At 42.0% G+C, this 13,463-nt stretch overlaps 1 pseudogene; it reads left to right on the forward strand.

Annotated features, from left to right (window-relative positions):
* Positions 1-10,427: 10,427 nt before the first annotated feature.
* On the forward strand, positions 10,428-11,380 carry LOC147439884 (uncharacterized; annotated as a pseudogene).
* The last annotated feature ends 2,083 nt before the right edge of the window (positions 11,381-13,463 follow it).

Here is a 13,463-nt window from a genome sequence, read left to right on the forward strand (position 1 = left end):
AGTGTTATGATTAAGTTGATACTACCAATTAAGTTCACCCTCTATGCTCTCAAAGTTGCTCACTCTAATTCTCTTAATTCCGCTATTCTCTAAATCATAGGCCATTTCCATTACATTGGTATCAGAGCATTTGGTTTCTCTTTTCTTGCTTAAGAATAGAGTTCCTTAAGTAGCCCATAAATGGTTGATGTTGTTAATTATATTAGGGTAAGTGGAACTGGGATCTGTTATCAGTTTTGTTGAGCCCACTATGTGGGGGATGGTGCACACCTCGGGAGCTTTGGACTTAATAATGGAGTCTTTTTAGACTTGCCTACGGCTTTACCATTATTGAGCCATAAGAAGTCCGAAAGGAGATAGCCCTTGGAAACTCTACTATGTTAGACCTACTCCTCTACTCTCTATAATTAACCACTTTGAGCCATGGGTGTAGATACTTAAGAGCCGATTTTCAAAGTCTAAGAGGAGTGGCAACTAAGGTTTTGAATTGCCAAATCATACACTAAGTACATACATAAATTTTGTTAACATGGCTGACAATAATCAAGAGAGTAGAACGAGTATTGATAACTTTGATGTTTCACATGAAGGTGCTAATGATGATGCTCCCATGTTTATCAAGTGTGTTGTTTCTAAGCTGCAACAAGCTATGGGAAACCTAGCCCTACAAGGTGAAGTTTTCCAACAACTTCATAGTTATGGGATTCTCCAAACTCCCCCAAAAGAGAGAGCACCTGAGAAGTCTCTTCAAGAGATTTCCAAGAGAGGGCTCTCTACGGTGAGAGAAGAGGAGAACCCATATGAAGCGCTTAAACGATTACTAGTGGGCTTACCTCCATCCAAGAAGAAAGGTGAAGTCTCTACTATAGAGCCTTCCCCAAGAGAAGGAGAAAGAAGTGAGTCTCCTAATACTTCTGAAGATGTGGCTCAAGAAGACGGCAGCCTCAGTGATCTCCAACCCCCCCCAAGAGAGAAAGATTTCCGGAAATTCCTCCTCCTCTTATCACAAAAAGGAAGAGAGGTACCAAAAGAAGGAAAAGGAGAGAAAGAAGTCACCCTCTTCTCCATCTTCATCACCTTCCTCATATTCCAATGAAGGTAGCGGCTCTTCTCTTAGAGAGCCCAAAAGGAAAGGCCATCGCAAGTCCTATCCGGTATGGAGAAGGTCCAAGAAGCTGAAGAAGTTCAAGGAGGGAGGAAAGGACACCACTTTTCTTACCTATGATGGCACCTTTGGTGCTACGGACAAGATCTTGGCCTTCATCCAACAGTTTGATGTGGCCTTTGGTGATGAGTACTTTATGGAGTCCTCTAAACTGCGTCAGGTATCTATGCATTTTCAGAGCTTCGCTCATCAATGGTGGGCTAGCCTACGAGCCCAAAGGAAAGCTCCAAGGACATGGAAGGCTTTAAGAGCCTCCATCATGAAACAATTTTTGGCAAGCAACACTAAAGACAATGTCTTTACAGAATGGCAAAGCTTGAAACTCTCTCCCTACGAGTCTATCCAGAAGTATGTAGATAAGTTTTGGGATTTACTTCTCAAAGCCATTGTCTACAAAAAGATAGGCTTTGAGGAGCAAAAGCAACAATTTTGTGCGGGAATTTTTGAAGAGATGGCCGAGTATATTAACTCACAAAGGCCTAATGCCATATCATCAGTCATACACCATACTATGGTCGCATCTCAAATCAATTTCCAACAAGGGGTTAAGAGAAACTCTAAGCCCATGGAAGTGAAGGATCAAAATGAGCCTAGAGGAAGGAATAATGCTCAAACTTCCTCCAAAGGCAACTCTAGCAACACCAATAACAAAGCTAAGGAGAAAGGAGTCTAAAGGTAAGAATAGACTCTCTCCAATAGAGCTAGAGTGTTATCGTAAGGATAACAAATGCTACAAGTGTGGACAACAAGGGCATGTCTATCGTGCTTGTCCCCAAAGAAATGCATGCAACAAGCCGCCTTGAGTTTCTATGCTGGAAACTCCAAAAGAGGATGCTCATAGCAAAAGGCTTTTGTTTTTCCTAAGCTAGGAGATATGTACATACATGTTTATGAGCCGGGTAGCATCCTATACCATGTAAATATGCATGCTTTTCGTAAGTTAACAAAAATCATGTATATGAATGCTTTTCGTAAGTTAACGAAAATCTATATATTCATATACATGATTTTTGTTGAAAATTCTATAAATGAATTCAATGTTTCAACCGATAACAATATTAAAAAAAAAGACGGGAATCAAGAGGAATTAGAATTTTCTACATTCCTAAATGGATTCCAAAATGTTTTTATTGATGATACCCCCATGAGCTATCTCCACAATGAGGGGACAATGACCATGCAATGGAGCTTTTACCACGAAGCTCACTGCCTAATAAGCCTCCTTATTGAGCTTTATAAGCTCCACAAGAGGAGTTCAAAAGGCAATAGTATGAACTGGTAATTTTTGAGAGAGGTTAGGCTTTCCTCTAACCAAAAGAAAAGTGGATTTTTTTTTTAAGAGATTCAATAATTAGGTCACATTATCTCTAAAGGTGGTATTTGTATGGATCCACAAAAGGTAGAGGTAATAAAAAGATGGCCTAATCCAAGGAGTCTACATGAGTTGCGAAACTCTAAAGGTATGAGTGCATACTAGAGATGCTTCATAGGAAAAATTCATGCCTATAGCAGGTCCAATAGATGACTTAACAAAAAAGAACGTTAAGTGTACATAGACTACAAAGAGAGAAAAATATTTTTGAAAAGTTCAAAGAGAAACTTATCTCTCAACTTATGCTTACACTACGGGATCTCTCAAAGCTATTTGAGGTCCAATGTAATGCGTGGATGCATGCCTTCAAGAAAAAATTTTCTTCAAGAAGGGAATACCATAGAATACAAGATTCAAAGACTCAAATCCAATGAGCGAATGCTGGACTCCATCCATGATACAAACCAAGCTCTTCGACAATCAAATGAGGTGGGAAAATTTTCTTTTTGCAATTTAAATTTTACATTGCTCACATTGATGGCAAGCACAAACATGTAGCCAATGCACTTTCCCGATGGCCGAGGGTAAATAGGATATCAATAGAAACTTACAATGAACTATATTTTATGATAGTTAAATATGCTTCTAACCCAGGCTTTAGGGATATAATAATAGCCTTTACAAATGGAAGAAAAAGAACCACTCACATTAGAGGATGGTTATCTTCCATACCTCAATAGGCTATATCTTCCTCACTTCCCATGCTCCTCCCATATGCGGGGCAAAGAGGAATTCGAATTTATTATTTTAGGAATAAAAGCATACTTGTATTGGCTTACCAAGAAACAAGGACATACAAGAGCTTGTTTCAAAATGTACGGTATACCAAAAGATGAAGTATGATAGAAGGACCATGGTAGGCCAACATCTAATTGTGTCGGATAGAAATCCTACCATGACCACTAATTTCTGATAGAGTCTCTATCAGAACTAGAGTAACCCTATTATGTTGGCCTACTATTCCAACGGATGGCCAAAAGGAAAATTAGAAAATTAATGATCCTTGATCTACTAAAAGCTTGTGATTCGAGGTAGATCAATGCTCAAAATGGGAGAAGTACTTACCCTAACAACAGTAAGTCTCTAATAACATGAACATACTTCTAAGGGGAAAGTACCTTTCGAGGCTAAAGACAGAAGATCCAAACGTCCCTTGTCGCTTAAGGTACCTGGGAAGATCTTCATTGAAAAGCAGTATAGCCGAGATCAAAAAGAATCTTTTTAGAAGATTAAACAGGCTATATCCATCTATTAGCTAGGCAAAAGAGGCTCCTGCCATTAGGCATAAAAGAGCCTTATCCTTTAAAGAAAAAGAAATCTTTCTTTGGGTCTTACTAAACAATTAAAGTTGCCCAACTATTGGCTCATATATATCATTTTTCATGAGAGCCTATTCGAGCCTTATTAAGGAGAGCCACCAATAGAGGCTATAAATGTAGACCCATTAGAGATCGAGGATGAAGCAAACAAGCTCCAACCCAAGTTCCTCCTTCGACAGGAACACAAGGTATTAAGAAATGGTAAGATTACTGACAGTATCTTATTTAAGTTAAGAATTATCCTTTCAAAGATGCTAAATGCATGCAAAGAACATAGCTTAAGGATAATATAAACCTTGTTAATGATGCTTACAATGACACAAAAGAGTAAGCAAATGTAAAAGAAATGCATTTTAAATGATCCATGTTTTTGTCTTATAAGACTCTCTTTTATGTTTTGTGCACAAATTTTAAGAAGTATGCATACTTAGGATCATGTTTGTGGTGACTACGTCTCCCAAACACCAAGAAGAACTTTTCACTCTACTTTGGAAGTATGATATGGACTAAAAAGAGCACACATGCTTGTGGCAAACAATGTCTCTCAAGCACCAAGTGGATTAGTCATCCACTCTGGAATGATGTCGTAGGGTAAAAATGGATCCTCTACCCGCTAAGACCAATGGACTAATGGGTGAGACTTTACCATATCTACCTCATAGTCGAGGACGACTATGATTTCAAGAGAGAGGTAATGTCATAAAAACTAATATCTAACCAACCCAAATGATTTTTTCTCATATTAAAATAATCACTTAATGTGGGAGAATAAACGGGAACAAGGGTTAAGATATAGACATGTGCTTTTAGATCTATCTCAACACGGGGCCATTGGTAAAGGGGCCCAAATGAGAGATGGTCTATCAAAGAGCAAGGCTAACCAATGGAGCATAAGACCTTAGGGTTAGCTTCATTGAAGACCTCCAATAATATGTGTAAACGTCCTTTGACCTTAGGTAAGCTAGGGCTGTGAGCTTGAGGCGCGGGAACCCGACCCTGCTCGAGGTGCTTGTCCTACTTGTCATGCTTGATGACTAAGGTGCTTGAGGTGCTTGATGATTGAGGTGCTTGAGATCCTTGAAGTTCTTAATGATTGAGATGCTTGAGGTGCTTGACATGCTTGAGATGTTAGGGTTGCACTTGAGGTGAGAACCCAGCCCAAGCTTAAAGTGCTTAAGGGCCAAGCTTGTGGTGGGAACTGGGCCTATGCATGAGGGTTGAGGTGTCAAAAAGTCAAATATTCAATCCCTACAAGGAGGGGGAGAGCCCTACATGAGGGGGGATGAGAGAGAACACCCACACACTCACACAAGGCATGCATGGTACAAAGAAAGCAAAAGAGACACTTGTCAAGTTCCTCCTCATGTTGCCCTCATTGTGTGCCTGAAGCCTATTGGTTGGCCACCCAAGGGGTCCAATGATAATTTAGGAGATTTAATTAATTGATTTTGCATTTATCTAGCCCTCTCTCTCAAAGGGGAAAGGGGGGACACTTGTCTCAAGGCTACCCTTGCTGCTTGTAATGCCTCCTGCTTATGATTGGCTAGGCCTGGAGGGGTCCAATGAGCTTCAAGCATGAGCTACAAGGGGGGGTCGACCCAAGCAAGCTAGGGGGTTGCTTAGGGGGTATACTCACCCACACACACTCACAAACACTCTCATTGTGTGCTATGCAAGAGGCAAGAGCTCCATCTCCTTCTCCAAGCTCCTTGAGAAGTTGAGAGCCTACACCAACACTCTTGGCTATGGAATGCAAATCCAACCAAGAGCTATGCTTCAATGCTTAAGCTTTCCATCTTCATTGCTATGCTATTATGTATGCTAAGCAAGAAGAGTGATGATAAGTGAGAAATTATTATTTCTCCTATGGAATACTTCTTCTTCCTCTTCCCTACCCTCATTCCCTGCTAGCTCTCTCCACCTTCGAAGGTGTTTGAGGTCTTGGGATTGAGGCTTGGTATAGTTAATGCTTTCCACAAAGTGCATGTTATGCTTATTGCAAGAAGGCTAATGGTTTATTGCAAGTAGACTAGTTACTTAATGCAAGTAGATTAATTGTATTGCAAGGAAGATTAATTGTTGCTATAGGCACAAGTTGATGCATAAAAGTATACATCCTCATGTACTCAAATGATTTAGGGAACACAAAGATTGTATTGTACCAAGTCTCTCTTAATGAGAGAATCTATAATACAAATGCCTTTTGGAGGGGGGACCGACTCCACATACATCCGGTCCGCAACTGTTGTCATATTCTCTAAACTCTCTCTCTCTCTCTCTCTCTCTCTCTCTCTCTCTCTCTCTCTCTCTTGCAAAAGTATTGCTCATGCCTAGTTAATTAAGTGTTATGATTAAGTTGCTACTACCAATTAAGTTCACCCTCTATGCTCTCAAAGTTGCTCACTCTAATTCTCTTAATTCCGCTATTCTCTAAATTCATAGGCCATTTCCATTACAAATGGTTATTTATTTGATTGTGATGTGGTGTCATAATCATCTGAGAAGGGATTTGTAGACTTGCTTGAGGTTTCTATGGGCTTTTGCTTCTCTTCCAAAGCATGTTCCATCAGTTCTGGCGTTATCACTCTCCCAACATCTTCTGGGTGAATTGGTCATATTCTTGTCTGTACGTATCGACAAAAATAATATGATTTCCAGTAAGAGGTGACTCTTCCCTCCTCGTGCTTGTAGGTCCCAATATTTTCCTGAATTGTAGTCATTCTCTCTACTCTCTTGTCATGAATTTGAAGTCTCTGAAAAGAGTTAGTTTAGGATTTCCTTGGGTCTCCATAACCATCTTCCCTTTTGCTACATTGTCTCAATACCGATTGTAATTTTCTGGGTCTTTGACAATGAGAGTGGTTTCCCTCCTCATCGCGGACCCTATCACCATCGTCGATTACCATGATTATTGACAATCCTCTTGTTGGCCATTCTTTAATTAAGATGCATTGACGTCCTTGAACATCAGCATACATTAAGGCTCCATGAGCATTTGTTCCCTTTAGGAAGATTGTTGTGGATTTTGGCATGTTTAAGGGTTTTTGAGAGGTGCTACCCCCCATGGTCCCTTGTTGTTGGAAACCTCCAAGTTGTTAGCTAGCCATCCACTGATATGATCCTTCGGAAGAGGTGTCAGTATCACTACCCTCTTCTATGATAGGTGCTAGTGTATCTATCCTTGCTTGGTTTACACTCTCTTTTTTCGACACTAAGCTATCCAGATCTCCTACCACTCTTCGATCTCTTTGAAGACACCGACCAGATCTCAAATTCATCAAATGTTTCACACACACAACTATCAACCCAAACCTCTTACCTTAGAGGCCTGCTCGCAGTTGTTCTTTGTTCTGATTTTCTTTCCAAGTGCTTTCTCAACTTGTAAAGTACTTAGCACTTTCAACTGATAACCAACTTGCAAGATCCTTGGTTCTAGCTATCTGTACAAAACTTTGACTCTGCAATTATTTGTTAAACTAGTGATTCTCACTTAAGTGCTCTGCATTGTAGATTGGTTTCACTAGAGGGTTAATCTCAACCCAACAAGTATATATAAGGACTTGATTCCCTCTATGCTCTGGTCTGAAAGAACAAATGGGATCCTAGGGTTCCAAGGAAGACTTTTGGACCACCAAGTTCACATGTTGAATCCTAAACTGGGCCTTTAGACATCATACGCATATGATGTCTAAATGCTCAGAATCATCTCAAACTTGAATCTTGTACTCTCCTTGATATGCTTTGTTCAAATCTATTCTTACTTTGAAGTTCTAACACATGTAGGTAGGTCAATCTCTCCTAGGTAGGCCTTGGTTGCTGCCAACTTCTCTAAGAGGTTAACTAAGCCAAAAATGATCCAAATTGGGTTAAACTAAGCTTGTTTTGGGGTGTTAATCACCCTAGTAAGTTCTAATGTCAGCTTTGGTCTCCAAAAATGCCCTTGAGACATCATACGCATATGATGTCCAACTGGTCAAAATGAGGTGAAACTCACTGCAACTTTCAAAATTCAATTCCAACACCTTTTTATGCTAGATATGATCAAATCAAGTATTCACTTTGCCTAGATCCGTCTCTTGGTATTTACAAGCCTCAAATTGCTTCAAATTCAATGGAATTTTGCCTTTTTGCTTCTTAACTGCTCTAAATCACAATGGCTAACCCAAATGTGTCTTTTGACCCAAAATCTGGCCTCTAAGACATCATACACACATGATGTCTATGACGTCAAAATGAAGTTTTGTTTCTACCCTAGGTGCCCCTTGATGTGTACAACATGCACACGTGCTCACATCAAATTTTAGAGCTCAAACTTGCACAAAATCACCACTTTTTACCAAGGAACTTCTTAGAAAGAGTAAAAATCTCTCAATACTCAATCTATATGTCCAAATGAAATGATACTTGGTGTATGTGCTCTACACAACATGCACACTATGGTTATAAAGTCAAAAGTTCAATTTGACTACCATATTCATACTTCAGACATCATACGCGTATGATGTCTGTTGATGGATTTTTGTCCAGATTCATTCACAAGCATCTACAAGTCTCCATCACTGCTTTTCAAGCACTTTTACCAATTTTCATGCAAAAATATTCTCATGACCACAAGTTTCCTATCTTTTTCGTTTTTGACACTCCATCTCTCATCTTTTGGGTACTAAGTGTTGGGGTGAAACTTTAGTCTCAAGGTGAACTAAGGGGAAAACACCCCTTTTGAACACTTTGATGTAGTCTGTTTTGTCAAATTTGGTCTCCTGTTAGGCCTAAGACATCATACGTGTATGATGTCCAAAGTCACAGAATTACAGATTTTCTCAATAGATCTCTTGCAATTTCTTTCTTATACATGCAGCATGATTGAGTTATGCACAAATATCCCCAAAGCTTGTTTGTTGCATTTTCTACCCTAAAAGCCAAAAAAAAAAGGATTTTAGACGCAAACAAACACACAAGCAAATAATTTGATGATGAATAGCTCTAGATCACAATCACATGTCGTATCTACAGCTGCTCCTACACATCATGTGGGGTGTTATCTCTAGGAAAATGCTTCACTACCACACACGGGCTATGTTTTTATCACCTCACAAATCAACCACACACCATCAACACTAAACTATGACTAATACTCCCTAGCACTCTCCTAAGATCTCAAGAGTCCAACTCCCGGATCCTACCTAAAGTATAATAACAAGACTCTAGCGAACAAGAGGAACTTCTACCTCGTAGGACTAGTCTAAGGTCACCTATCTACAACTCTCGTCCTCAGTAGCGGTGTCAGCAAAGTGAGAACCAAGCCAACAAACAAGATGTCAACCAAGGATGGAGCTTGACCCCTAGGCGCATGGAAACGAATAGATCGATGTCAATCACCTACTCAACCTTCTAGAGACAATCACTACCAAGGGAAATCAACGCAAAGTTATGTGTACGCAATTGCTACCTTACTTGTGATACTTATGCTCAGAACACGGCCTAACGTTGTCGAAGGTCACGAAACTCAAGGGGTACCTCTACACACCTAGAGGACACTACCCTAAAGTCTCTAACCCAATCTAATACTAGCAAACACTTGGTGCAGAAAACACATATGAAGAAGGACAAGAAATTATAGGTCATCGATTCTCAATATATTTAGGCCTAAAGTGTAGTTAAACTTGTTGTGAATGCAATGACATAAAGCAATCACAAAACGGACATATGGTTAGAGAGAAAACTCGCTTTGAATCTCGTAGGAGAGCTCTTCATAGAGGAGACTGGAATCGTGCAAGCTTGGTGTTGAAGCATAGTTCTCACCATTGTTAACGCAATGGTGTAGTCACCTCCAAAATGTAGCATTTTTTATATTTTTCGAGATGGAATATGTCTATATAAGGGGGACCACCTCCTCATTTTACCATTTTCATCCCAACATTGTAGAGAGACCTAGCATACCCAGTTACGCAAAGAGAAAGCATGGATGCAACTAGTGCTTTAGATGCATTCCTTAGTGATGTTGGGCATGCAAATCGCCCTGAGCTTCATGCATTTTTCACAACCCAACCCAATTTGGAAACCACCTTGACCCTCCACTCTCAATCTCTTGAGCACATCACTTCATACATTTCCACATGCATGGGGAGATTCATTGTTGAGATACCAAACCGGAAAGGGCAATGGGTCCCTGAGGGCTTTCTGCACCACATCTACAAAGGGGACAGGCCATTTCATCAGCGGCTTGCACGCTTTGCCACCATAGCACAACCCGCCGGACAATATGTGCGGCTTGAAGATGATGATGTGCAAGCAATGCGTAAGGGGAAGATCGGAAACACTTTTTTCTCTGTCCAGGCCATAATGATCTTCCTCCTTAACGAGTGCCCAGCAGGCCCTGACGTAGTGCTACCACACTTGCAGATCGGCGGGGTACTGGCTGATGTGAAGGACCCCAAGCCCGTGGCCATTGACACATCCGCAAAGGAGAGGATGCTTGCCTTGACCTACCTTGTAGGGATTCAAGGCCTCTTGGAGGCCTCTCCATCTGTCGGTTCGTCCTCGGGGCCGCCAAAAGGAACCACCACTCGGGATGCCATCCGTGAGGTAGAGATTACCCGTTTCTCCTCCATTGTGGTGGGTGGGGAGGAGTTTGTGTTTTTGCATGATCTGGAGAAATCCCTTGAGCTTTGCATGGATGAGTGTTTCGCCATCCTCGATGCCCATGGCAAGTTTGAGGTTGATACCACCACCTCCCATGACGATGATCTCCTACTGCCCATGGGGAATACTTTGGCGGACACAGTGGCGATTGCACAAGCCGAGGTGGCAGCGGCCGAATAGGCCAAGGTCTCTGAGGAGGCGTTTGTGGCCGTGCAAGCCATGTGTTTGGCTAAACGCGCAAGAGTGGATTCACCATCACCTGCTACAACACCTGTTTTGCTTGATCCAAAGGGGAAGTCAAGTGTGGATCTTTACTTGCACCCGGATGCTGATGAGGAGGATCGTAGACAAGAGGTATAGATGCTCACTTAAATTTGATTGTTACAAATGATTTTGTTAATGTTATAACTAATTTTTTGTCATATTTCTCACAAAACCTATGTTTTGCAGGATGTTTTGGAGGTTGACGCCTGGGCGCAACGGTCAGGGGGGAAGAGGATGCCGTTCGGACCTCAAGCAGAACTTTCTCACTACCTCGGCACACTTCCGACTGGTGTCGTGGTGTTTGTGCATGCCAACTACTCCCCCAATGGACGCTACAACATTTTTGCCCTCCGTTCACTCTCCAAGGAATTTTGCTTAACAACCCTTGCCCAATCGGCCAACCTTGTAGTGCTTGTAAAGAAAGATTTTTCAATATCCACTTTCGGCGTCAACTTTCGTGGGCGCCTCATCGCCCATGTCGGCATGAACCAAGCTGTAGGGGTTAATGACACCCAAGAAATCACAACCACTTTGCTTAACAGGGAGCCACCCCAAAAGGCCAAGCGCGAGAAAATTCTAATTCGAAAGATCCTAAAGCAAAAGCCGGATATCGTGTAAAGCGTTGATTTCCTTAATGAATCTACTTTTTGGTGTCTATGACTCTCTCTTACTTGCAAGCTTTTGAATTTGTTATATGTTTGGCTTCCAATGTGTATGAGAAGCACCAAAATTATTGATATGCCTACTAAAGGGCTTGGGAGGCCCCAAAATTATTGATATGCCTACTTTCTTATGTGTTTGGCTTCCAAAGTTATTGATATGCCTAGTAAAGGTCTTGGGAGGCACCAAAATGGGCTGCCACAAGGGTGCGCATTTGGGTCTTCCATCAGCATATGGAAGGGGCAAATGTGTGCCCTTGTGGTAGCCCATTTTGGAGCATCTCAAGCCCATTTTGGAGCATACCCAGATACTTTACAGTTGCAAAACCCAAACACAAGAGAGAACCATGCTTCAAAAATTCTATGCTACATGGACTAAGTGGGGCATGCACTTCCTGATGCATCCATGCTATGTGAAGCATTGAAGCAAGGGAATATCCCTATTGCTTGGTAAAAGTTTCTGGAAAGCCTTGGAAAGGGCTTGAAATTCCATAAGAATGGCTGCCACAAGGGCGCGCATTTTGTCCATCCATCTGCCTTTGGAAGCACCAAATGCGCGTCCTTGTGGCAGCCACTTTGGGTTCATTCCAAGCCCTTTCCAAGGCTTTCCAGAAACTTTTTCCATGCATTAGTGATGTTTCCCTTGCTTCAATTCTTCACATAGCATGGATGCATCAGGAAGTGCATGCCCCACTTAGCCAAGGTGCTTAGCGTAGGCAAGTTTTCACAATGCCAAGCTTAAAGCTACATACATACAAAAGAAGGTAGAAAAAACATGGACCAGTGCTACATCGCATGGTACACAATTAAAGCAATACAATGCACAAAGAGTGGGGTATACAATCAAAAGACGCTTATATTCAAATTCTTCCCAATCTTGGAAGTTCCGTAAATACAAAAAAGGTTTGATGACTAATTACAAGCTAGTGCTCATGGCGCAAACGGCGAGCAAGCTGCATATCCTTGGGCATAATCGTTCCACGCTTTGCATGGATCGCACATAGGTTCGCATCCTCGAATATGCTAGTTAGATATTGCTCTGCTGCCTCTTGGACTGCCTCTATGGCCACGGCGCCCATTCAAAACTGAGTGTTGTACATTTGCAAAACCTCCCTGCAAAGCCTTGCAAAAGGGGCCCTCCGAATCAAGAGCTCGGTGCTCTTCTGATAGTGGCGAATCTCCGCAAAAGCACGGCTGCGCTTTCGCACCTTTTGAGGTCGACGGGGAGGTGCATTTGTTGCACGAGTTGGGGCAGCTTGCTTCCTCTTCTTGTAGACAATGCTCTTTCTCTTTTTCAGCCGCACAGGCACCTCCAACACCTCATAATCCAATTCCACCCACTCTCCATCTGATTCGCGCTCTTCACTATTGAGCGGATGTGATTGTGTGGGTCCACTCCCTTTAGGGAGTGTCTTACCCCCAGTAGACATGTGAGCGGCATAAGTTTGTATTTTGACGCCAACCCATAGGGGATCTTCATCCATTTGCATCTCTCTAGAGCCTTCTGACGGCTGCTTTTGGTTGTTTGGCCTTGGTCGCTCTCATCCGCCGTGTTGCCCTTAGAATCGTTGGAGTCCGATGAATAGACAATAAGGCGATGCTTCCTTCTCTCTTTTGCTGTTGTTGTAGAGGACTGACCATGTTGATTTGAAGCTCCAGCTTCTTCTGTGTGGACCTCACCTTGAGCTTGTGAAGTTCCAGATTCTGTTGCTGTAGCTTGGATTCGTTGGCCATCCGGGCCCTCTGGATATGCAATCCTTGCCTTTTGTTTTGTTCTTGCCATGGTAGCAACTAGTATGGAAAATGACAAAATGAGCGCCTTCAACCTTTAAATAGGGTTTTGTGGGATTTGGGCCCATTCACACTATGCGGCCAATTAAGTGAAAAACTCAAATAAACCAATTGAATTTAACAAGTAAACCTGGATCATACGGATGGCTGACGCCACACCCAAACGCTGCCTTTTCGATACTTAGTTGCATGACAAGCCTCATGGCCCAGGGACGCTCGCGAGCGTTTCCACTTCTCGGATGCTGTAGTAC

Source organism: Adiantum capillus-veneris, chromosome 16, assembly GCF_014529385.1.
Source record: "Adiantum capillus-veneris isolate H3 chromosome 16, ASM1452938v2, whole genome shotgun sequence".
Lineage (NCBI taxonomy): Eukaryota > Viridiplantae > Streptophyta > Polypodiopsida > Polypodiales > Pteridaceae > Adiantum > Adiantum capillus-veneris.